General features: G+C 49.7%; 1 protein-coding gene across 17 annotated transcripts in view; it reads right to left on the bottom strand.

Annotated features, from left to right (window-relative positions):
* Positions 1 to 22893, bottom strand: part of MICAL2 (microtubule associated monooxygenase, calponin and LIM domain containing 2) — a 441027-nt gene that overhangs the window by 397899 nt on the left and 20235 nt on the right. For 7 of the 17 annotated variants that reach the window (XM_067038594.1, XM_067038595.1, XM_059067905.2 and 4 more), the window contains exon 2: positions 14510 to 14580. The exons of 4 other annotated variants lie outside the window; for them this stretch is intronic. The gene's annotated coding sequence lies outside the window, so the exon portion shown is untranslated. Of the gene's footprint in view, positions 1 to 8875; positions 9046 to 14509; positions 14581 to 20092; positions 20173 to 21506; positions 21605 to 22893 lie in introns of those variants that run through there. 6 more of the 17 variants (XM_067038604.1, XM_067038591.1, XM_067038599.1 and 3 more) reach the window with 4 other exon arrangements.

The following is a 22893-nucleotide window of genomic DNA, read 5'->3' on the forward strand; positions in this document are numbered from 1 at the left end:
CTGGAGATAGATGGTGGTGATGGTTGCACAACCGTGTGAATATACTTCCACTGAATTCGAACATTTAAAAACGGTCATAATAGTAAATTTTGTCATGCATAGTTTCCCAAAATAAAATAAAATATATTAAAAAAACAAACCATCGCCACCTTACAGTAGGAGCTGTCCAAGGCCAGAGTACAGAATTTGTGGCCTAATTAACAATGAAGCAAATTATCTAAAATACTTTTGAGTTAAAATGTAATAAAATAAATAGTGAAAGAATCCTGCTGTTTTTTTATTTGGCTCAATGGCATAATTTCTTGGTTTTTGTTTTTGTTTTTTTGGTAAGTCATCTGGGCTTCTCTCAGTCTTCCTTCCAAATCTCATTTGACTCCAGGAAGCCTTTGGAAGCTCAGCCCTGCCAAATTCCAATTTTCATCTCTTATTCTGCCTTCCCCAGGCCACCACCACCAATGCCGCCCCTCCTTCACTCAGCACCTGTAAAATCTGCTTCAACATCACAGGAAAGGTTGGGTAAGGGCTCCCTGCTCTTAGCTTTCAGTGCCTACCATCCCTTGCCTGGAGAGAACACTCCTGTGTCCTGACAGTCCCTAGACAGTGCAGCCAGCAGACTGCAGTTCCTTGAAAGCAGGGAGCATTCTTCCCTGCAGTGTACAGATTCCCTAAAAACTCCCCAAGGGCAGGTCCAGATCAGCCCAGATCTGTTGGACATGCCATCAGACTCGAACGAGGAGAAACAATGGCCGTGTAATTAGATAAGACTTCTGTCTCTCAAAATCAGAGCTTCGCATATTTTTCATTGACTAACATCAATTTCAGGGACACTGGGTATGAATCCTGTTCACGTTAGGAGAATCCTGCTGTGAGGCAAAGAAGCTTGCCCGCTTGAAAAAACAGTAAGTCTGACATATCATATACCATATTTACTGTTCTTAAGCACAGTACATGGATGTGAACAAATCCTTACCCCACTAACTCCTAGCCTTCCTTCAAAGCTCTTCTCCTCTAGACACTCTCCACCTCCCTATCGCCACCCCCTTTCCAAAATGGGTTGAATCTCTCCCACAGTATCTGTACTTACCTCAGTTACAGTAAGTCCTATGCTGAAATTAATTTTTCACTTCCCTACTCCCAGTTCCTATAGCACAAGGCCCTCTCTATACAGTATGTGCTAAATGAATGAATGAATGCTCAGACCTTGGGCACATAATAATCCTTGACATTTAACGAGCATCTGTGAAGTCTTGAGCAGCAAGGTAAAAAGCTTTCTATGTATTAAAGAAGTTAATCATTGTAACAAACAAAGGCATCATTAGATACTGTTATCTAATGATAATAGTATCCCCACTTTTCAAAGAATTAGAAAAGTTAGCAACTTGGCAAGGGCACATGGCCAGAAGTAATGAACTTGTGACTTGACATCCTAGAGCCAGATTTCAGAGCCCACATCTGTAACCACCATCCCATAAAGCTCCCACAGAAAGTAGATGGAGGGATCCAAGTGCTGCCTCGTACACCACATCAGGGACATGGTCTCTGCTCTAGACCCTTTGGTTCATGATATTCCCCTTCTTTCATCAAACTCCAAAATGCCAGGATCTGGCATAATGAGATCTCGATGCAATACTGGATAACTGTGGTGAATATACCAATAAAAAGTCAGCTGAGGGGTGGGTGACTTTCTAGCCTGGGTGGGTATGGCAGAGGCAGGCCAGCTGATCACCAGACACATTGCTCCTTCCTCCTTGGCCCTTCCTTGCATCTGTGTGAGCCCATGTGACCAGTTCCAGGTAATGGAATATGAGCAGAAGTGACGCACATAACTTCTAGGACCAACCCATGAGAACCTCCCATGGCAATCCTCCAGGCTCTTTCCACTTCTGCCAGAGCATAGCAGCCATGGAAATCACATGTGCAAGATGGCAAAGCCATGAGAAGGAAGGACCTGGGCTCCCTGATGCCCACTTGTTGGAAAGCCGTCTATGACCAGGAACATTTGGACTTCACATATGTGCGAAATAAACCTGAAGTATGTGAAGGCACTGAGAATCAAGGGGTTTATCTGTTAGGCAGAAAATATCAATTAATCCAGTAGGTAAACCATAGCATGGTAGGAATGCCAGATTTGTCATTGGGGGTTAACCCCCAGAAACATGCCTGACCACCTCTCATTAAGGAACCTCCCCACACACATATATACCCTATGGTGAATATACCCTATTATATACCCTATAATAAGACAAGAGAATGGGACAGATAGGCTAGTCATTTCCTTGGTTTCAATAACCCCCTGAGCCCTCAGGTCCTGAGTCCCTGGAAGCCTATGTGGTGTGGTGGAAAGAATGTGGACTTCCGAGTCCCCCAGCAGTCCCTCAAGCAAGTAGCAAACAACACAGAGTCCCTGTGAAAATTAGATGAAGGTGCCTCTTATGGGGCGGGCTCAGGATGTGCTTTTCCAGCGTCGTTCCAGCCCACTGCCCTGGGGATAACACCCACCACCCGAGGTAGCCCAAGCCAAACCACAGCAGAAATAGGGGCATTTTCACATAGACGGTAAGGGTGATCATCTCCCCTTAGCTACCTTAAGCTGAGATGGGACAGTTAAAGCATATTTTCCACCGAGTCTTTGCCCAGCACACCCTTAAAGTCACCCCCCAGGTGAGCCTTTGTGTCTGGATGGCTGAGCTCAGGCCTCAGGGACTGCAACCTTAGTAATTAGTCTGGAGGATAGAGAAGGATGCTGGGGAGGAGGCATAAAAGTCATGGAAAAGTGAACTTGAAAAGGATTTCTCAACAATGCCTGCTCTCTCTACACATATCATACCCAGGAGCCCAGGACAACCACAGAGCAGTCCCTGCCCCAGAAGCTCACAGCCCAGCCGTGTCTCATGGAGTCTGTCCTCCAAAGGCGCCCCCACTTTGAAGAATTGTGCCAAGTAACTACATTTTTTCAAACCAAAAAAAAGAACTCATTGCCTAACAGAAGCGTTTTTTGTTCTTTTTTGGATGTGTGAATTTAACAATGTGAAATCAGTCTCAAAAATGTGCACAAATTCAACCACAGTTAGATCTACATTGGCTCTTAAAAATGGCACTCTCCCTGCTTCCCTTCACAGTCTAGGTTCCCAGTAGAAAAGTCTAGCCTGGCAATGTCCACTTCTTCACTTCCACTCACCCTCTAATCTACCACAATCTCATTCCCCCCCACACACATAGCCCACCTAGGCATCATGCCCAAGGCCACCACCAACTCTGTGGCTACATCTACCTGTTACTTATTGGACCTTATCTTGCCCATGGTCTCTCCCATCTTCAGTCTGTGCAGATACATCTCTCTCTGAATGCCCCTGAAATTTCCCCAGATTCTGACCTTCACACTCCTCCCGTATTCAAGGACCTCAACCCGCCCACAGATCAACCAATATCTACATCCCAATGACCCATCAAGCTATCCCTCTGTTGTGAACCTCCAGCTGCTTTCCAGACCTGTATTCAACTGCCAATTACACTCTTTCCCTGACTGTCTTACAGAGACCTCACATGTGGTCAGTTTAGCTTCTGCCTTCACCTCCCTGGCATCCCCAGCCTCAGTGAACAGCACCATCTGTACCTAGACTCTCATGCCACACCCCTGGAGTCACCTTCTCTGCCCCCTTTCCCTCGCCTCGAGGAGCCAGCCAGTCACCGAGCACTGCCTCCGCAATAGCCCCAGTCACTGCCTCCTGTCCAGCCTCCCCTCTCATTTAACTCTCAAAACCTCCTCATAATGCCCTTCTTGCTTGTTCCCTCCAATCCACCAGCCTCTCTCTTGAGCTGCTGCCAGAGAGATCCTTCCACCAGAAATACACACTTGGTCAGGTTCTGTTCCTGTTTCAAATCCTTCAGCAGCTCCCTGAGCATCTTCAGGGTGAGAGCCAAACATCTCAGCAGAGCAGGACAAAAACCACCTTCCTGATTCGCCCCTTGCCTGCTCTCCAGCCTGCCACCTCACCATTTCCCTGACCCCACGTCCAGACCTACTGAGCCATCTGTATCTGTAGCTCCCTAACAAACTGAACTCTTCCAGGCCTCCCTCCCTGTGCCTTTGCTTATGCTGGTCCCTCCATCTAGAAGGCCCATACAGACTCCATTCACTTGGTAAAAACCCAGTCGGCTTTAGGGCTGAAACATCAAAGGCAGCAGAGTGTCAGGGGTCCCAGTGTAGGCTCTGGAGTCAGGCAGACTTGTTACAAACCTGACCCACCACTTACTAGGTGTGTGAGCCTAGATGAGTCACCTAACTTCTTTGAACCTCAGTTTCCTCATCCATAAAATGGAGATAATAACAGTCCTGACCCCACTGGGTTACATGAGGATGAAACTCAGTGACGCCAGGCTAGGCAGTATCCTTGGCTGCAACTGTTCTTTGAAGTCTTACCTTGGTCTCCCCACACGCCCTTCTCCTACACTGTACTCCGTGGAGGTTCCAGTGATGGCTGCATACAGACTATCACATGAACTACTTTTGGGTCTGCCTGCCTCACTGGACTGTGAGCTCTCTGATGCCAGATGTTGCATATCCAGGGCCTGGCACCTGTGCCTCTGGCGATGGCAGATGTTCAATAACCACTGCTTGTTGGTAAAATCCAATCAAGAGCAGCCACAAAATTTAGGCTGTGTGGTGGCGTGAACTGTGACTGCCCTTTCTCTCTGACCACCACCATAATGACCACTGGAGCCTCCTAACTAGTCTCCAGTTCGCATATTCCCCTTCCCGTCCTGTCTGCACCACCCCACACTGTTCCTAAAGCCCTCAGGGCTCCCTAAGCCCCACTGTATAAGTCCCAACTCCCAGGATGGGCTCGTCAGCCCCCTCCATGCAGCCCCCATTTCCTTGTTAGGCTCAGTTCCCAAAGGTCTTAGGGCTCCCCTGTGGCTGCACCAGACAGACTGGCCCATTTAGTGCTCCACCTCTGGTCTCTGCCTTCCTCCTCCCATCCCTGCTCAAATCTTACCCATCCTCTGAAGCAAAGTCAGGCCCTGGAGTACTAATTGAAGACCTACTGTGTGCTGGCATCACAGTCTATTCAGGGGATCAATTTTAAATAATTATAGGTAAGAGCTGCAGTAGAGGTGGGTACCAAGACGTGTGGACAGAGAGATGGGAGATGGAGTGACCCACAGCCTGGAGATAGGCTCCCAGAAGAAGCGGCGCCAGAGCTGGATCTTAAGGGATGAGCTGGAGTTTTCGGGCACAAAAGCTTCCCCATCCCATACTGACCCTTCTTTCACATGCATTCTTCTTACTCTCAGTCTGTGCCAGAGGTCACCAAACCTGGTTCTACACCACAAGATTCACTAGGAAGTATCCAAAAATACAGCTTCCTGGGCCTACTCCCACACAGAATCTCTGCAGCCTGAGGTCCAAGGGGGAAACAGCTAGGCACTCTGGATACCAGGGGAACAAGCTCTGTCTCCCCAGCTTCTGAGAAATTACCATCTAGTAATTCCTAGAGACAGACAGTTATAACACACATGGGGTCATATAAGACATAGAACCGGCCATTTGGCACTTCATTTAGCCTTGAACCCAACACAGTTTTGTGCATTATGCTTATCTGGACAATATAATGTATAAACTTCTTAAAGAAAAGGCCAGTGTCTTTTGTTTCTTTTCTATTTCCCAGAATATTCAGCTCAGTTCTAAGTATGCAGTTGGCAGTCAATCAATATTTAATCAAATAATTCAACTTTTTGTATTATGTCCCTTTGGACTAATTCACCGATTAACGAATTGTCTACTGATTTTTATCTTTGTAATTTTGGTGCCAGTGTGGTGTCTGCTCCTACTAGGTAATTAGTACATGTTTGTTGAATGAATGAACATTTACTGGTAAAAATTTATTTCAGGAGGAATGGAACAGCTCTCACTGTACCACCTTTAGAGTTCACTTAAAAGACTTCCAACATTTTTCATTTGAATTATAGACCTTTAATTTCAGGATTAATTTCCTGATATGCAATTATACATGCTTTGTTGTTTATATTATCATTAATGTTATTAGCAATGTAAATAATACTTTCCTGGATCTCGGAGGTCAGCTGGCCTCTGTGCAGGTGTGCCCGGGGCAGGGGAAGGGGAGATGCTTGCCTGTTTCTTCCAGTGAGGTGTCCACCCAGCCGGCAGTTCAGCTGGCCACACCCATTACCCCAGTCTCCACACAACGGCCTATCAACTGCATTCAACCTTTATGAGCAGGTGTGTGCACATGCACGGGCAGGTGAGCCCTGCCTGAGTCAGAAAAGCCTAATGGGCTGTTCGAAACCTACTGACATGTCAAACACGCTTGGGAAGCTGGGATCTGTGATTTAAATGTGAAAAGCCCTGTGCTGCAGAAAAGCAGTCTGACAAAACAAGGATGCACATCGGGAGGCTCTTGGGAGACATGTCCAAGCATGGGATGCTCAGCCAAGCGGGGACGGGCTGGGCAAACTGGGGTAGCCAGCAGGATGGACTCTACCTTGCTTTCGCTGGGGCCCGCATTCCCATGCTTTGTTGCTGTTACTGTTCTTTGCTTGTATGTTAGGCTTGTTTTAAGCCTTGAAAATAGGACTCAATAGTCTTGAGTGGGGGAATTTCTGGATGTGGATGAAAGTACTTCTGGCCCTCCCTCCAGGCCCAAACCAGGAGATAGAAGATTCTGTAATTCCCTTTGTGCCCAGGACCAGAGGGATCTTTCCTGGAGTGAGTGCTGGATCATGGACAGCACTCGGGCAACTCAGCCGGAGAGATATTCAGTCCTTTTTGCTTCTGCTGGAAAACGGGAGGGTTTACTTGCTGGTAATGTATTTGTTCCTATATTCATCCCACAGATACCAATTACCTTGTGCCGGGCAATGTGCTAAGTGAACACAGCTTAATGGTTCTCAGATGCAGCCTCTGCGGGGTGAGCAGGCCAGAGACCGACAGGGCGAGACAGCCCTGAGCAATGCTGTCTTCCCTTCACCAGACCCGCCCAAGGGGCTCTGTGCCCACATCAAACGTGCCGTTACCAGGGGGCCGGTTCAGGTGTCTGACTGAGCAGAAGGGAGAGAGAAAAACTGTTTGGGCCACATCCTTACTATGCAGAGGAACTGAAGTCTCCTATGAACTATTTTCACAGAAGCTCTTTAAAACCATGCAAGGTTGGGCTTCCCTGGTGGCGCAGTGGTTGAGAGTCCGCCTGCGGATGCAGGGGACACGGGTTCGTGCCCTGGTCTGGGATGATCCCACATGCCGCGGAGCGGCTGGGCCCGTGGGCCGCGGCCGCTGGGCCTGTGTGTCCGGAGCCTGTGCTCTGCAAAGGGAGAGGCCACAACAGTGAGAAGCCAGCGTACCACCAAAAAAAAAAAAAAAAAAAAAACCATGCAAGGTTTCAGACAGTAAATACAGAAAGGCCTCTCTGATTAGGGCAGAACCAGTCCCTAAAATACACTCAGCTGCTGACCCCACTTCTGAGGAGAGGATTAGCTTGACAGGTTGTGCTTTGTTGTTGGTAACGGCTGTGAGGCTGACCTGGAGGGTGATGTGAGCCTGTGTGAGGGGGGCCGCAGAGCTCTGAGGGGAGGGACACCTGGCTCTCCAGGACACTCAAAGGCCACCACGTTCCTGTGAGCTCAGAGATGCTGAGACAAGCACTCCAGGACCAGCGACTAGCGACTGCCTTGGCCATTCCTCACTCAGTGGGTCAAAACACCCCTCCCTGACCCACACCCCGACAGAGAGCAGCCCCAGGGAGGACCACAGAAGATGTGACTGAGCCAGTGAATTTTCTGTCAAGTTTCGGGAGACAATCTCCTGCCATCCCGATGTAAGACACTTGGGTTGGCTGAATGAAGGCGCTGGACAGTGTGTTCTGAAAAACACATTCACTAAAGCAGCCACCATCCCAGAAAGGATTTTCTCTTTCCTTGTAAAGAAACGAAACCCAGGGGGCCACAAAAGATGGACTGTGATACGAGACCAGGAAGACCTGGACTCCAGATCGCTCTCCGGGTTTTTGCTCCCCTCCCCTCCATGAAGGGTATGTCAGGCTCAAAGTTCTGCTTCCAGAACAGGTTTCCTGGGGCAGACCTCGGCAAGGAGTTCATTAGAGAGGAGAGAGGCACGAGTTCCTGAAGGGCTCTCTCTCTTCCCCAAGACCCTTCTCACTCTAAAGGGCTGGGATTTTTTAAAGATTCTAGCTCACCCTCAGGGCAAATGATCCACTTCCTAGATACTTTTGCCTTGTGAATATTGTCCTTAAAAACAGCAATATATTTTCGTTGATCTTTAAGTAGCCTTCTCACCCCACACCCCCAGCTGCTACAGAATTATTGTGTGGCTTTGTCTGGAATGCAAAACAATCCCTGGAGAGACAGGCTGCACATGAACTCACAAGGGTGTCTGCTATCAGCTTATTTGGCAAGAGCAATCTGAGACATTTTAAATATGAACTGTCAGTGTGGCCCATCCCACCCCGATGCCCTAGCGCCATCAATAAACACCTCCACTGGTTCGTGAGACACAAAATGTAGAAAATGGACACGAACACAAGTCCCACAAACATTTCTACAGGGAAAGGTACTTCAGACGCCTGGAGAATTCATATCTGGAGAATCTCTGCTGGTCTGATGTGTCTTTCAACGACTCTCACATAATTAGCAAGTGTTTTACAAAGCCCTTAACGGTCTGGTCCCAAACCCCTCCTCCCCCAGCTTATCTCCCAACTGAAAGTTCCACTCCTACGTCAGCTGAGAAAATATGCCCATGACTCCTCCTCACTTCCAAGTACTGAATCAAGCCTTCATACCGCCACATCTTTCACTCAGAAAACTCTCTGCCTCCTTCTCTTCCTGGCAATCTCCTACTTACCCCTCAAAACCCAAGTCCCGGAGCACATGCTTGGTCCCAGTTTCCCTGTGTGTTGCTCTCTTCTCAGTGCTTTCGGAGCACTTGGGTGTGTGACTCATTATGACACTGCTTAGAGCAGTGGCTGTGACTCTATACACATCTGTCCTGCCACCAGGTCAGGCCGTGAACTCCTGGGAATAAAGGGACCAGGTCTTACTCACCTTTGCATCCCCACAACCAAGCCCAGAGCCTGGCACTCAGAAGTCCCATCATAAATGCTTGATGCCTCAATCAATGCCCAGCCCACCTGGCCCAGCTCTCCCTTCTCCACGCAAAGAGAGGCCATGTGAAATGTGGAGCGAGGAAAGGCTTTAAGATCAGAGCCCCCGCATCTGAGCCCCTGGCCTCTGTGGGACGTGGGCTAGTTATTTAACCTGTATCTGCCTATTTTCTCCTCGATACAACAAACAGCCATGCTCACCTCTCACAGGGCCGCAGTGAGGAAAAACAAGGTAAAATATGTAAACCCAGCGCCTGCTCGATGGAAAGAGCTCACGATACATTTCCTTGAGCTCAGCAGGAAGTGCTGAGCCAAATGGAGCCCTCTAGAAAAGTCAATGGCTTCTGTTCTGGTTTATGTGCCAGCAACACAGCGATGGGGAGGACAGCCTCTAACCCAAAGCGCCCCCTCTCAGAGCAACGGATGGTGTAGGCTGCACTTGATTCATGCCCTCAGCTCCAGAGTCTCAGAAAGAGGCATGATTAGCAACAAAGCTGACTTCTATCTGAATAATAAACCCACGAGAGTCCACTATTGCTGAGGCTGGGCCGTCAGATCCTTCATTTCCTGTCTTGCATGAATCTTTCACCCCAAGCCACACCGTAAAACAATACTGCTGACCCAACAGTGTTAAATCCCTAAGTACAAGTCAAACAGCCCACGCGTGAGAGAAGCCTCAACCTAGCGGTGATGTCACACCCAGGTTTTATTAGGCCTCGATAAACAAGGAGGTTATTGTGGGCCCTGATACCACCTTGGACAATCAAGCCCAGGGTTAAGGAGAGGAGTGGAAAGGGCAGTGGCTGAACCCACGACAGGAGGCAACATAGCACTGGGGAAATAGCCACTTTGTATCAGGTTTGTGATTCCCAGGCTGGGAATCAGGAGACCTGGCTTGCATCTCGGTTCCACCTCTAGCTTGCTTTATGGGTCTGGTTAAGTCACGTCTCTGGGCTTTGGTTTCTTTACCCATAAAATTGGAGAAATAGATCAGATGATCTGTAGGTTCTTTCCAGCTTTCAGGCCCAAAGAACATCAGTCTTAGAGACAGATCCACCCTCCTCCACCCTTGCCCTTTGTGTGTTAGTTGTCTGTCTGAGACATCTCTTAGCTCCCCCTGAGCAGCTTTCCACCAACACCACAACCATTATTGCTCCAGAGTGTCTGGTCACCCCTAACCACAGAGCCTGGCCAGGGGAGAAGATGATAAAACTTGGGGCCATGTGTTTAAGAACATATCTAGTACCCTTTGGCCAAACAACTGGACAGAGTCCAGGCACCTCAGGACATGAAGACCTTGGATATCCCAACAACCCCTAATAACCTGGGCTGGTTTCTTCCCACTCACAGGTTAATCCCACTCCCCTCCTCTAGCAACCTGTACCTCCTAGGTCCCCAATGCACTTTCAAATCAATAGACATTTTTTTCCAGGCTGCTTGGCAGGAGACTAGGGCAGCAACAGGCAGTTTTTATCTGCACTCTGGCATATCTCGGGGTGGGGCAGGGGAGAGGCAACGGTACAAAGTCCAGGAGAAAATGCCTACAGAAGCAAGCAGAGGAGGTGGAGACCTGGAGGAGAAGACAGTGCTGATCACGAGGACAGGCAGAGTTGGGCAACAGGAGTCTAGGAGGCTCCTTTAAGATGCCACAACCCTCTGTGCCTCCCTTACTTCCTTAATAAGAAATCTGAGGGCAGGTGAAGTTGTGCAACTGGCCCACGGCCGTGCCGATGAGCTGTGAACAACCAGCACCAGATCGTGGGTCTCCTGACCTCAGTCCACTCTTTTTTCCACTCTACTCTGCTGACCTCGAGATCTAATTAGGTTGCTCTAATGAGGCCAGCTGGATCCCCTGCAGACTCTAAGCAACATGACCCAGTGTCACTCAGGGAAAGAGCAGGCCCAGCAGATATTCTGATAACTGCCTCCCCAGCCCCATGCATTCCTTCCCAACCCGACATGCTCTGCTGCTCTTTCTCCAGCCCTTGCCACAAAATCTTAAGGAGTTCAGAGGGGGAGTGAGAAAGGAGAGGCGGGCCTTTCTATCCCTACAGAACCCTAAATACCTAAGATAACCCACAAAGATCTCTCTCCTTTGGTCTAGGGGAGATTCATGGGGATGAGTGGCAGGAGGGAATCGAATAAGCTGCTGGAAGTCTGACCTGATTAGGCCAAGAGTATTCCCTGTGAGCAATTAGATGGGTCACCTGAAGGCGTATGATGACAAACAATAGGATCTGTCTCTGCCAGGGACCTTTCAAGACCAATGTTGGTCAGATCATCTCAGCATCAGGAGGAGTTAAAGACTCAAGGAATGAATTATTCAGTGTGCGTGACCCAGTTCCCGGAGGTGAGGTTGGGTGAGAAGAGAACTCACTAGTTCCTTATCGTGGAAAGAAATTCAAATACTTCACAGGGTAGTGTTCCCTTTGCTGCCAAAGAGGATCCATTCAAGGGTAAGAGTGACCCCACCCCCACCCCCCAAAAAAGGAAAAAAATAGCCAAAGTTCACTCATTCAACAAATATTCATTGAGTTCCTCTTATGTCTTTGGCCCTTCAGAAATTTGCATATGGGTGAAGCTTAGTAGGGTATAAAGAGGAGGGAATTTATAAACAGGAGGCCTGGGCTGTGGCCCCACTCAGCCCTTAGACAGCTACATTAACCCTGGGCAGGTCACAGCCTAAGTCAAATTCCTCATCCGTGAAATGGGAGTAAATGAAGATTTACTTATTATGAAGATGAACTGATCTTGATGAAATGTAGAGTGTAATGTAAGCCAAAGGTGTAAACAATAATGATTGTTTTATATATATATATATATATAATATATATATAAATATATATAAATATAAAAATATATATTTATATATATATATTTATATATATATATATATATATAAATATATAAATATATATAAATATATATATATTTATATATAAACTTCCCTGCAGAAGTTTATAACCTGGTCATGTTTTGGAAAACAACTCAAGGTCAAGGTACCTATTTGGCAAACATCACATTCTCTGTAATTTGGGCAAAGTGTGTGTTTCAACCTGACAGTGGAGGTGGAGCCTGCAGTCAGTACCAGGCTCCCAGTCTGTGTGTCCAGGAAGTTGCAAGAAGAGGCAGGGTGAAACTGGAAAGAGCAGGACCAACATGGTCCTGTATCATGTCTGGACGGAATGAATGTTTCAGGAGAGCCCTACGATCGAGATGGGGGAAAAGACCAACTGGAAGTGTGGTCAATCAGAAACAAAACAAAATTCATTTGAGCACAATAGAGGTGAGCCGGCCAGAAATGCACACACTTCCCTCCCCATACACATTTCAGACAATGATGGAATTGTCTATCGTTCAACCCTCCTCTATGCACGCACTCCACTTTCTGTGTTTCTCCAGGAAACGGGAGGGATTCTCAGGCCACAGCAGGCTGGCTGATCAGGACCTCTTGGCCCAGACACTAAGAACCAGAACTACTAAAGCAGCTTTCCCCTGGATCCTGCCAACCCCTTCTCACCCTGCTGCTCAGCATCTCAACATGGACTCCTCATCCTCTCCAGTCCCCCTCCACCGTGGATCCTCAGTGCCCACGAGGCCAGCCTCTGAATCCCCAGCCATGGCTGCTGGCTGCCCTTCCTCTGGGGCCTGTACCCTGCCCCAGCCTCACCCTCCCCTCCTTCCCCCCTCCACTGGGCTCTGCAGCTCCCAGCCACCACCCACCCCTGGGAAGCTCCTGAGGCAGGGTCAGTTTTATTCTTGTCTACCTTCCCTCTGACTCAGGGCATTCTGTAAGTTCTTCACCCTCCTGTAAATGCAGACAGATGGTCCCCAAATGTTCTCTGATGGCTGTATACAGAAGGGAGGCAGTGGAGGAGAGAAGGGGCATGGAAAGAAAGTTAGACTGGAAATCTAGGACCTGCCTTCCAAATCTCCACTGGACAGCAGTGGGTCATGCAACCTTGAGAAAATATCCTCAGGCCAGGCCTCAGTTTCCCTATCAGGTAATGAGGGGTTTGCTCTAAATAACCTCTTGGGTTCTCTCTAATTACAAAATTTGGTTATAGAAATCAGACTAGCCTGGTTCACAAGAGATGTCGTTCTTGGACCTTAACAGCCTATAGTCTGAGACCTCAGACCTCAGCCTCCACGTCTGTAAAATAAATGGGGATGACTTGACTACCCCTCCCCAGGTACGAGGCCCCCACGAGACAGAAGATAGGACTTCGTGAGCCATAAAGCCCTGAAGAAACCTCAGGGTTTGAACTCCTTGAGCCAACAAACACTGTTGCTCCCCTGCCATGTGCCCAGCCCTGGCGCTGCCCGGCTCAGACAGGAAGGTTGGAAGATGGATCCTTGCCTTCCAGGCTTCCAGAGCTGGTGGGGGAGATGGATGAGTCGACAAAACTCGACTCAGCCAGTGACACACCTGAGATCTGAACAAAGCGCTAAGGGAGTGGAGAGGAGGAGCCGCCAACTTTGCTGGGAGAGTGAGGGAAGCTTCTCAGAGGGAACACGTGTCCTGAATGTGGAGATCTGTTCCAGGAGTTGTGGGACTGAAGCTGGGGTGGAAAGGAGAGGAAATTTTCAACTCTTGGACAAATGGTCTGGAAAGTCACTGGAGGGGCCCTTGAAGGCCTGTGGGAGAGTGACAGGCAGACGTGTCTTTGAGGAAGGTCTCTGGCAGCATTGAAGAGGACAGAGCAAGGGGACAGAGTAGGGCCAGCAGAGCAGTGGGAAGGCTCTTACATAGTTCATGAGGGTGATGAGACCAAACAAGTCATTGATTTTTCACCTACGCGGAGTCTTCCAGACCCTACGCCTCCATGCACCTGCTGAATTTATGGAAAGATACGAACAGGTTTGCTCTCCTTACAATGGAACCCAAGCAGAGGAAGATGCTGTGATCATATTTGCAACTCTTGGACAAATGGTCTACCATGCTTGGAAGTCACTCCCTGCAGAAGCTACCCGGCCAGATTCCTGTTTTGGCACAGACATGGGCCAGCAGGAGACGGAAACAGCATCAGAGCTGGGAGTGGAGTCAGGACAGCTGGTCTTACTTAGGAGAAGAGGGACAGAGATTCCATCCACTCAAAGCCCACTGAGTCACACAGGTCTTTCATGTCCCCAAACACATCTCAGTCTCAATGACTGCCACACTCCCTTCTCTGACAGCGTGGGAGGGCTGTGCGGCCTTGGAGGCGGTAGGCAAAGACAGAGGGCTTTCGCCAGCCATTGTTTCTTCATAGGGGTCACATTCACTCGGGCTTGAAGGAAGAGTGCAAGCACCCCTATCCTTTCCAAAGCCTGAAGCCAGCCCCCCAGGAGCGACTCAATGGCAGAAAAGAGATCCACCACTGTGACTTACTTACTTGATTCTTAGGCATCACGATGACTGAAGTCAGTTCCTCCCAGGACAAGCCACGCACAGGTTGCCATATTCCTTTAAAAACAAGAGCCCAACAAGGAATGTCAAGTAGATTATCTTACATTACAGCCTCTTCTCTTCTCCCCACCAAGAGGTTCCACATGCTGTGCACTTTGTCCCATAGTAACACTTTACCCAACAAGAGGAAATGGACAGAGAATGTCTCTTCTGCTCCAAGTTTTTCATGTGAAGAAAGGAATCATGAGACCATTAAACGCATTCCTTTGTCTGCCACTGGCTGGGTACCCTAAGGCTTATCACACCTCTACACAAAGGCTTGTAGAGAAAGTAAGATGGATCTGGAAAAGAATGCTTCATTAGTTGCTCCAGTAAAAATAAAAAATGCCAGAATTTCTAAGCTTAGGACTTGAGGAAAGTAAAATCAAGCTGGTATAAAAACTTGGTAACAAGTCACCAATGTAAAATTTGTCATATTTCCAAGGTGGAGAGGTCCAAAATGCTGAATAAACTAGGAAGTCATAAGCGTGGACTATCTGACCATGGCTGAGTTTCCTAAACAAATTATGATTTTGGTTTCCAATGACCACCCTAGTGATTTGGTTACATCTCACTTCTTCTGCAGAAAATGCTTCTACACCTGTTTGGAAAATGGAGCCTGGAGTTACAAAAATTCTAAGGATCTACTTTCAGAATCCCAATTTTCTAAAAGGTGGCCTCAAAAGGACAAAACTTAAGACATGTAAGAAAAAAAAAAAAAAAGAAAAAGACATGTAAGATTTGAGATCGCCAACAGGCACTCGTCATACTCCGTGGACATACGCTCACTTTGCTCGGCAAGGTGGTACGGCTACTTGCCCACAGAAACACGTACATATTCTCTCGAGTACACAGAAGGCTGCATTTAGAGCCTAGGAGTTGGGACTCACTGTTCAGAATCCTCAGGCTATTAATGGGAGAAAAGCAACTATTTACTGAGCACTGGCCATGCATGGAACGAGCACTGTTAGCGACCAGACACGCTTTGTCTCAGTGGCTCCTCACAGACAGGAATAGGGTCTGAGAGGGCAGAAGGCACTTGTCAAGGCCCCAGGGAGTGGCAGGGCTCAAGGCCGGGCCTGGCTGACCCGGTGCTCACGGTCTCTCCCACCACGCTGAGGTGAGAGGTGTCCCAGCACCGCTGCAATGGGTCCGCATGCCCCACGGCAGCCACCTGGGCGGAGGCTGCAGTCACCCCCATCCCCATGATCATTATCAAGCCACACCTCTCCAGCCCGTGGCAGCTGACCAACAGGCTGGCCTGCCTCGGCCACACTCTATCAGCCTGAGCTAGAGGCTCTGTGCTGCTTGCTGCCTTGAGCCAGAAGTCAGAGAGTCAGGAGGTCTCCATCCATCTGCCCCCCTGCTTTACAAGGGAAGCTTCTGGGTGCAGTGGGTCCGGGAGCTGGACATTCTGGTGCAGAATTCCGCTATTGGTCTAGCCAGGTATGAGAACCAGGGGCCGCCCCTGCTCCCGAGATGTCAGGAACGGAAACCCCTACCAACCCTGGGATGTTACTGAGACCAACAGCAGGGAACAGGGGCTCTCTGAGGTTCTGCCTGGGCTGTCGCATAGTTGGATGGAGGCGGGCATTTCGGGACCAGTCTACAAGGGCTATAACCACCAGTCAGATTCCCACATAGGCCTGGGCACAGGTTGCGATCCAGCCACTCCAAGGGCCAACCTGTATCTTCCATCTGACGAACAGCCAAACATGCTTCAAGCTCCCTTTAACTCCACTAAACCAGAAGGTCCTAAGGCCAAGTACCTTCCTTCTCCTCGAGGGGCCTCAGTTTCCTCAACTGCAAAATGAGGAGCTTGAACTAATTGCTGATATCCTCACCAAGGACCCCATCCACAGGCCCTGACTTTTAGAGACACCTATGAAGCTAGCCTATTGTTAACAGGAGGGAGAGGGATTAACCCACATGCAGGCATTCTGACAGGTGGTTAGCATGTGCTACCCCAGATAAGCCTCCCAGCAACCCAGTGAGACAGGTAATACAGCCACGTGACAGAGGGCAAAACTGAGGCACGGCCCAGCCTCAATCCATACTGACCACAGCAGCCTGGGACTCATGGTGGAGCTGGCCCGAGTCCACGCCCACGCTTGCTCCCCAACACGTTGCCCTTTGTCGCCAATTGGAATGAGGAAGCAACCTTTGCTCTCAGATTTGCCATCAAGCCAATCCCAAGCAAAGACGTATGAGGTCTCCAGGTCCCTGTGGGCCTGACTTAGGTGGTGCAGGAAAGGTCTGCCGTGAGCTTGAGTGACCTCATGGATCCCGAGGGATGTGAGAGGAACTCTGGGGACCTTCCTACTTCCATAGAGTCAGAGACTCACTGAGGAACCCGAAGCACTTGGAACAGGGCCTGGCACCCACTAGGCACTCCATCAGTATTTGTTGAATGGTGGAATGAAGAAATCCAGAGCTTAGATGCACTAAGGGCTTGTTCAAGAAGCGTTAGGCATGAGTTAGTGTGAGACACACCAAATCCAGCTCAGAGCCACAAAGCCAGCCCCTCAGCAGTGTGCGCCAAGCAGAGCTCTCCACGCCCAGCCCTCGGCACAGAGGATGAAGGCTCAGATGCTGAGCCAGGACCGCTCTTCACCCCAATTGTCAGGGGAGCACCTGAGAGAGCAAGAGGAATGTCTGAATACAAAGGCTACCCGGCAAAGTGGTCACCAGCTCAGGCCCCAGAATCAGGCAAACCTGGGCTCCTGTGTTGGTTCTGTCACTTTAAATTAGTCAGGTGGCCTCAGGCAAGTCACATAATCTCTGTGAGCCTGTTTCTTATCTAAAAATGGGGATAGTGTTAGTCCACAGGGCTATTCTGAAGATGAAATGAGATAATGCTGTAAAGGACAGCCCGGTGTTTAGTTTAGAGTAAGTGCTCGGAGATGGCATCTTGCTGTATCGTCTGCATCAGAGTGGGCCGTTAGGAGCACACTGGGAGTAATCTGCTTGGGTTCAATCCCTGCTCTCCTACTAACTAGCTATGTGACCTTAGGCAAATTGCTTAAACTGTCTGTGCCACAGCTTCCTGGTGTATAAAATAGGATTGATTGTAAAGATTAAATGAGGCCTGTAAGTAAAGAGCTTAGAATAATTTTTACTTCAAAGTAAGCACTCAATAAAAATTCATCTCCAGAGGACTTCCCTGGTGGCACAGTGGTTAAGAATCCACCTGACAATGCAGGGGACACGGGTTCGAGCCCTGGTCTGGGAAGATCCCACATGCCATGGAGCAACTAAGCCTGTGCACCACAACTACTGAGCCTGTGCTCCAGAGCCCGCGAGCCACAACTACCGAGCCCGCGTGCCACAACTACTGAAGCCCGCATGCCTAGAGCCCATGCTCCGCAACAAGAGAAGCCACCGCAATGAGAAGCCCGCGCACTGCAACGAAGAGCAGCCTCTGCTCACCGCAACTAGAGAGAGCCCGCGTGCAGCAAGAAAGACCCAATGCAGCCAACAAATAAATAAAATTCCTTTTTACAAATTAAAAATGTTCACCTTCTGCTTAATTATTAATATTACTAGCATCCTTCTCCCTTTGTTCCAATAACAGATTCCACCCCATCCCTCACTCACCAGCCTAAAAGGTAGGCATGGGACTCAAGATAGGTTCATCAGAGTATCCTTCCTCCTTGGCCACATTCTTAGGTACAAAGGGTGTGCATGTGCTCCAAGCTGGGCCAAGTTCCAATCTGAAAACTCCTGGGGAAGGCCTGATCCTCTTGGGTCAGGTACAGGGCTGTGTGGGATCAGCTGGGAGCTGTCTGTATCCATGGACTAGGTAGGGGATGCTGGTCCAGGGATGCTGGAGGTCACCTTTCTGGGTGTTCTCTTTCTGGGGCTGGATTCTGCAGTGCCTCCTTTGAGTCTCTGTACCTCCCTTAGAACCTTCTGAGGTATCCCATTTTTGCTTAAGCTCATTCAAGTTGGGTTCCTATCACTTGAAACCCAAAGAGTCCCCACTAACAGCAGCAGTCAACAATTGGATGCTTTATCGTAACTAAATCCCGCCCAGGAAGAAAAGCCCGCTGCACACTCTCAGTGAGACCCAGGAAGCCAGGGAAAAGCAAATACGGGCAGCAAGGCATCTCCACAAACTGAGGTGAGAGGAGCCGCCCACAGCCCTTGGACCAATGCCCTTCCTGGGAGAGGAAGATGCTGGAACCAAAAAAATTACATAGCCCAGTCCTGCGGGCCTGGGCTGGGAACCCAGCCTCAGATATGGGTCCCCCTGGCCATGAGCAATAAGAAAAGGCAAGGAGAGAAAGAAGGAGACAGTTGATTTCCACTGGCTTCACGGTGATACAGAAAAACATCTGGGCAGCTCCTTGAAACAACTCTATTTAGGGGGCGGGTGAGGGAAGAGGAATTATCTTGTCTGAGCCCTTAAATGACCCTTTCGCTGGTACGATGTCATCTAACCTTCAGCACAGCCCTAGGAGCTGGATGCTTATCCAACCCACTTTCCAGGTGAGGAGACTGAGGCTCAGAGAGCTCAGAGAGCTCAGCAACTAAGTGGCTGAGGTCACGCTGCTAGTGCCTGCTGCCTGGTGCACCTGTCATGCCGCCTCCCCAGCACACTCTGATCCCTGAGCCTGAGGCCTCCTCTACGCCCAGGCACATCTGCTGCCACCCAAGGGAGGTGGGCTGTGCCGCAGCCCCTCATCCACAACCGGCCCCCACGCCACCCAGAGACAGCCTCCTAGGCACTGACAGGACAGGCAGCATCTTGGGTGTTTCCTTCTCTGAACACGAGTTATTTCAATCTCCAAGAGCTCCGGCGTGATGTTAACAAGATGGCATGTATGTATCCATGGGTTTTACACAGGAAATGCCTGTCAGAATCCCATGGACAGTTTCTTTATTTTGGGGGGGGGGGGTGGTTTTTTCTCAATCACTTTTCTCAAGAGATTCTGACTCAGCAGGTACAACTACAGTGCCTGACACACAGCATGGGCTGAACAATATTATCTTTACTTTGTATCATGTTCTTGCCACCTCCTGGACCAGCACCCAGAGAGAATCTGTTCCTGTTCTTCCAGGCCTTCTAAAGGCACCTTCTTAGTTCCCTCCAGGGAAAGAAGCTCCACCTTCAGATGTGTTTTAAAGAGATTTAGAAAAACCAAAGCAAAAACCCAAACCCCGGCCTGGTAGCAAAAACAAAGAATCAAAACACACTGGCTGGGCTTCCCTGGTAGCGCAGTGGTTAAGAACCCACCTGCCGATGCAGGGGACACGGGTTCGAGACCTGGTCCGGGAAGATCCCACATGCCACAGAGCAACTAAGCCCGTGCGCCACAGCTACTGAAGCCTGCGCACCTAGAGCCAGTGCTCTGCAACGAGAGAGGCCACCGCAATGAGAAGCCTGTGCACCGCAACGAAGAGTAGCCCCGGATCGCTGCAACTAGAGAAAGCCCGCACACAGCAACAAAGACCCGACGCAGCCAAAAGTAAAATAAAATAAATAAATTTTAAAAAACCACACTGGCCACCTCCCCCTCCTCCTCACCTCCAGCTGTGGGTTGAGCACGCCAACCAGCACACACAGCTGTCTTCTTCCACAGGCCCCGGGAGCTCAATGCCAAGGTCTGCACAGACATAAACCAGTGGGGGTGAGGACTGTGCAGACACAGACATCGGCTGGTACCAGAGGAGACTCAGCTGGATAAGGAAGTGGCAGCTTCCAACTTTTTCTGGAGAAAAACTGGAAACCATGATCTGAGGTGATGTGAAAAGCATCCTGACTACAGTAATGTTAAGAAGAGCAGCCTTGTCAGGGCCCCGGCTGCACCCATGGGTGTGGGACAGTTCAGTAAGCCATTCCAGAGGAGCCTCACCCACTGACCCTCACAGGACACACACTTCACAATGCCACACACTACCCAGAGCCTCCCTGCCAGCTAACGGTTTCTGTTTGCTTTCGGGCAGCTGGGTTCAGGTAGCGGCTGCCCCAGTCGTGGGGGATTATCCAGGCAAGTATTTCCCTTACTTTTCTTATTCTTTTCATAGCTTTATTCTCTGCGATTTAAAAATAAATACATTAATTAAAAGGAACTGGCTGGTTTGCCCTCAGGCCACGATTTGGTTTCCCTCCTCCCTGGCTGGGTACAATGATGCCCCATGCTGCTCGGCACTGCCTGGCGTTGGAATGGTATGCACTATACTGGCAGGGACCCACGGGCAAGCTGATCAGCTAGACATCTGAAAGGGGATGGAATGCTCAAGAGGGTCCCATTTCCTGCTCCTCCTGGTTCCCATCAAATCAGCCAGGAAAAATCATTCAATAAACATTTGCTGAGTTTCGCGGCTAAAACTGTGAAGAATACCAAAAAGCATAAGGACTAGGGGTCTGAACTTGGGAAGCAGAGGCAGCAAAAGGAGGAGCAGTGCCTCAGGGCCAGCCAGCACTTGGGCTTGAATGCCAGCCTCACTGTTGGTGGGCATTAAGACCTTGGGGGGATGATGTCTACCTTATAAAACTAGAGTGTGGATTAAATAAGATAATACGTGTCAAAGAGTAACAAAGGCTGCCACATGTTAGCCATTTACTATGAGGCAGGAACTGTGTGCTAAGTGCTTTGTGTGGATTATTTCACCAGATACTTATGACTTCCCTGTGAAACAGGCACCATATCCTCAAGTTCAGATGAGGAAACTGAGACTCAGAGAAATCAAAGCACCTACCCAGGGCTGCTCTGGTGGCACAGTGGTTGAGAGTCCACCTGCCAATGCAGGGGACGCGGGTTCGTGCCCCGGTCCGGGAAGATCCCACGTGCCATGGAGCAGCTGGGCCCGTGAGCCATGGCCGCTGGGCCTGTGCGTCCGGAGCCTGTGCCCCGCAACGGGAGAGGCCACAACAGTGAGAGGCCTGCGTACCGCAAACAAAACAAAACAAACAAACAAACAAACAAAAAAGCACCTACCCAAAGTCACACAGCTCATAAGAACCAGCGCTAGAACACACATCCAGGCCCATCAGACTTCAAAGTCCTAGTCTCTGCTCTGCTGCCTGCTGTCTGACAGGTGCTCAAAACACATTATGTAACATGTAAATGCTGAACTGGGGGCTGCTGGCTCTCCACCCAGGAGGCATATGGAGAAAAGAGGGGGAGTTTTGGCTGAGAGGGTTTAGGAAAACTTTCTGAAGTAGGCAGGGCTGAATCTCAGCCTTGGAGGGTGAGGATGGAGACAGGCCAAGGAGATATGTAAAGCACTAGAGACTGGGAAAAACAAAGCAAAGAGCTGAAGGCAGGGATGACCCAGGCAGGCAGGCAGGCAGAGAGAGGCAGCAGACATTGGCCAGGCTGGAGGAAGAGAGAAAGGGTTATGGGCACCTGAGCTGTTTTCTTGGTGGCCGTTCTACCCGGGATCTTTCTCACCCACACTCCAGAGATGCTCCTCTGACTGCTCCTTTGGTCACACAATAATCACAGAGGGAATCAAAACCCATGATTATAAAGGCCCAATAACCCCTCCCTCCCCACAGCAGCCTTAGAACCCAACTGGAGGAGCAGATGTTTCTGTCAACTCCCAGCCTGTGCTGCTGTGTCGACCTGCCAGACCCAGATTCTAGGCCAAGCTCCAGGACACTGGGAATCTGAACACTGCCATATGCACTGAAGTATCACCACTGCCCCCCTGGCATTCAAGGTTCCCAGGAGGGAGAAGAGGGCACAGGTCAAAAGGAGACTGTGGTGCATAAGCTCCTCATGCCAGAGTGTCTGTCTCACGGGACTTCATATTCCCGGGACATTGCAGGTACTTTTTCAATAACCTGAACCAAGTGGAAAATTCTTCCCCTTAAGGAACAACACTAGAGTTTGATAAGTCTGGATTACAGTCCATCCTGGAGCCCTGGGTCTAGTCCCACCTTAGCTGGAAGGACCATTTGCCTGTTTGTCTCCTGAAGAGGAAGTGCCCCCACCCCCAGCAGTCTCTGCTTTGGCCCCCAGCAGCCCCCTGCACCCTGGATGTGGTTCTGAGCCCTGAACCTAGTGCCTGCTCTTCCCCCTGGGTGAAGCCGGGGATGCCGGCCCCCTCCACCTCTGAGTGCAGCTTCCCCCCTCACCCACCAGACCTCCCACCCCCGCCCCGGGCACATCTGCTCCAAAATGCCAAAAGCTACAACGCCCTCCCACTGCCTCAGCTCCCCACCAAGCCCAACCTAGGCCTTGGACCCACGGAGAAGGGAGAATGGGGTTGAGATGATTTAAGCAACTCTGATCATTAGCTCAGCTCAAGCCCACCATCATGTGCTTTTTTGGAAGTAACAGGACCTGCAGGAGGGAGAGGATAAAAGTAGAACTGCAG

Source organism: Kogia breviceps, chromosome 7, assembly GCF_026419965.1.
Source record: "Kogia breviceps isolate mKogBre1 chromosome 7, mKogBre1 haplotype 1, whole genome shotgun sequence".
In the NCBI taxonomy this organism is placed as follows: Eukaryota; Metazoa; Chordata; class Mammalia; order Artiodactyla; family Physeteridae; genus Kogia; species Kogia breviceps.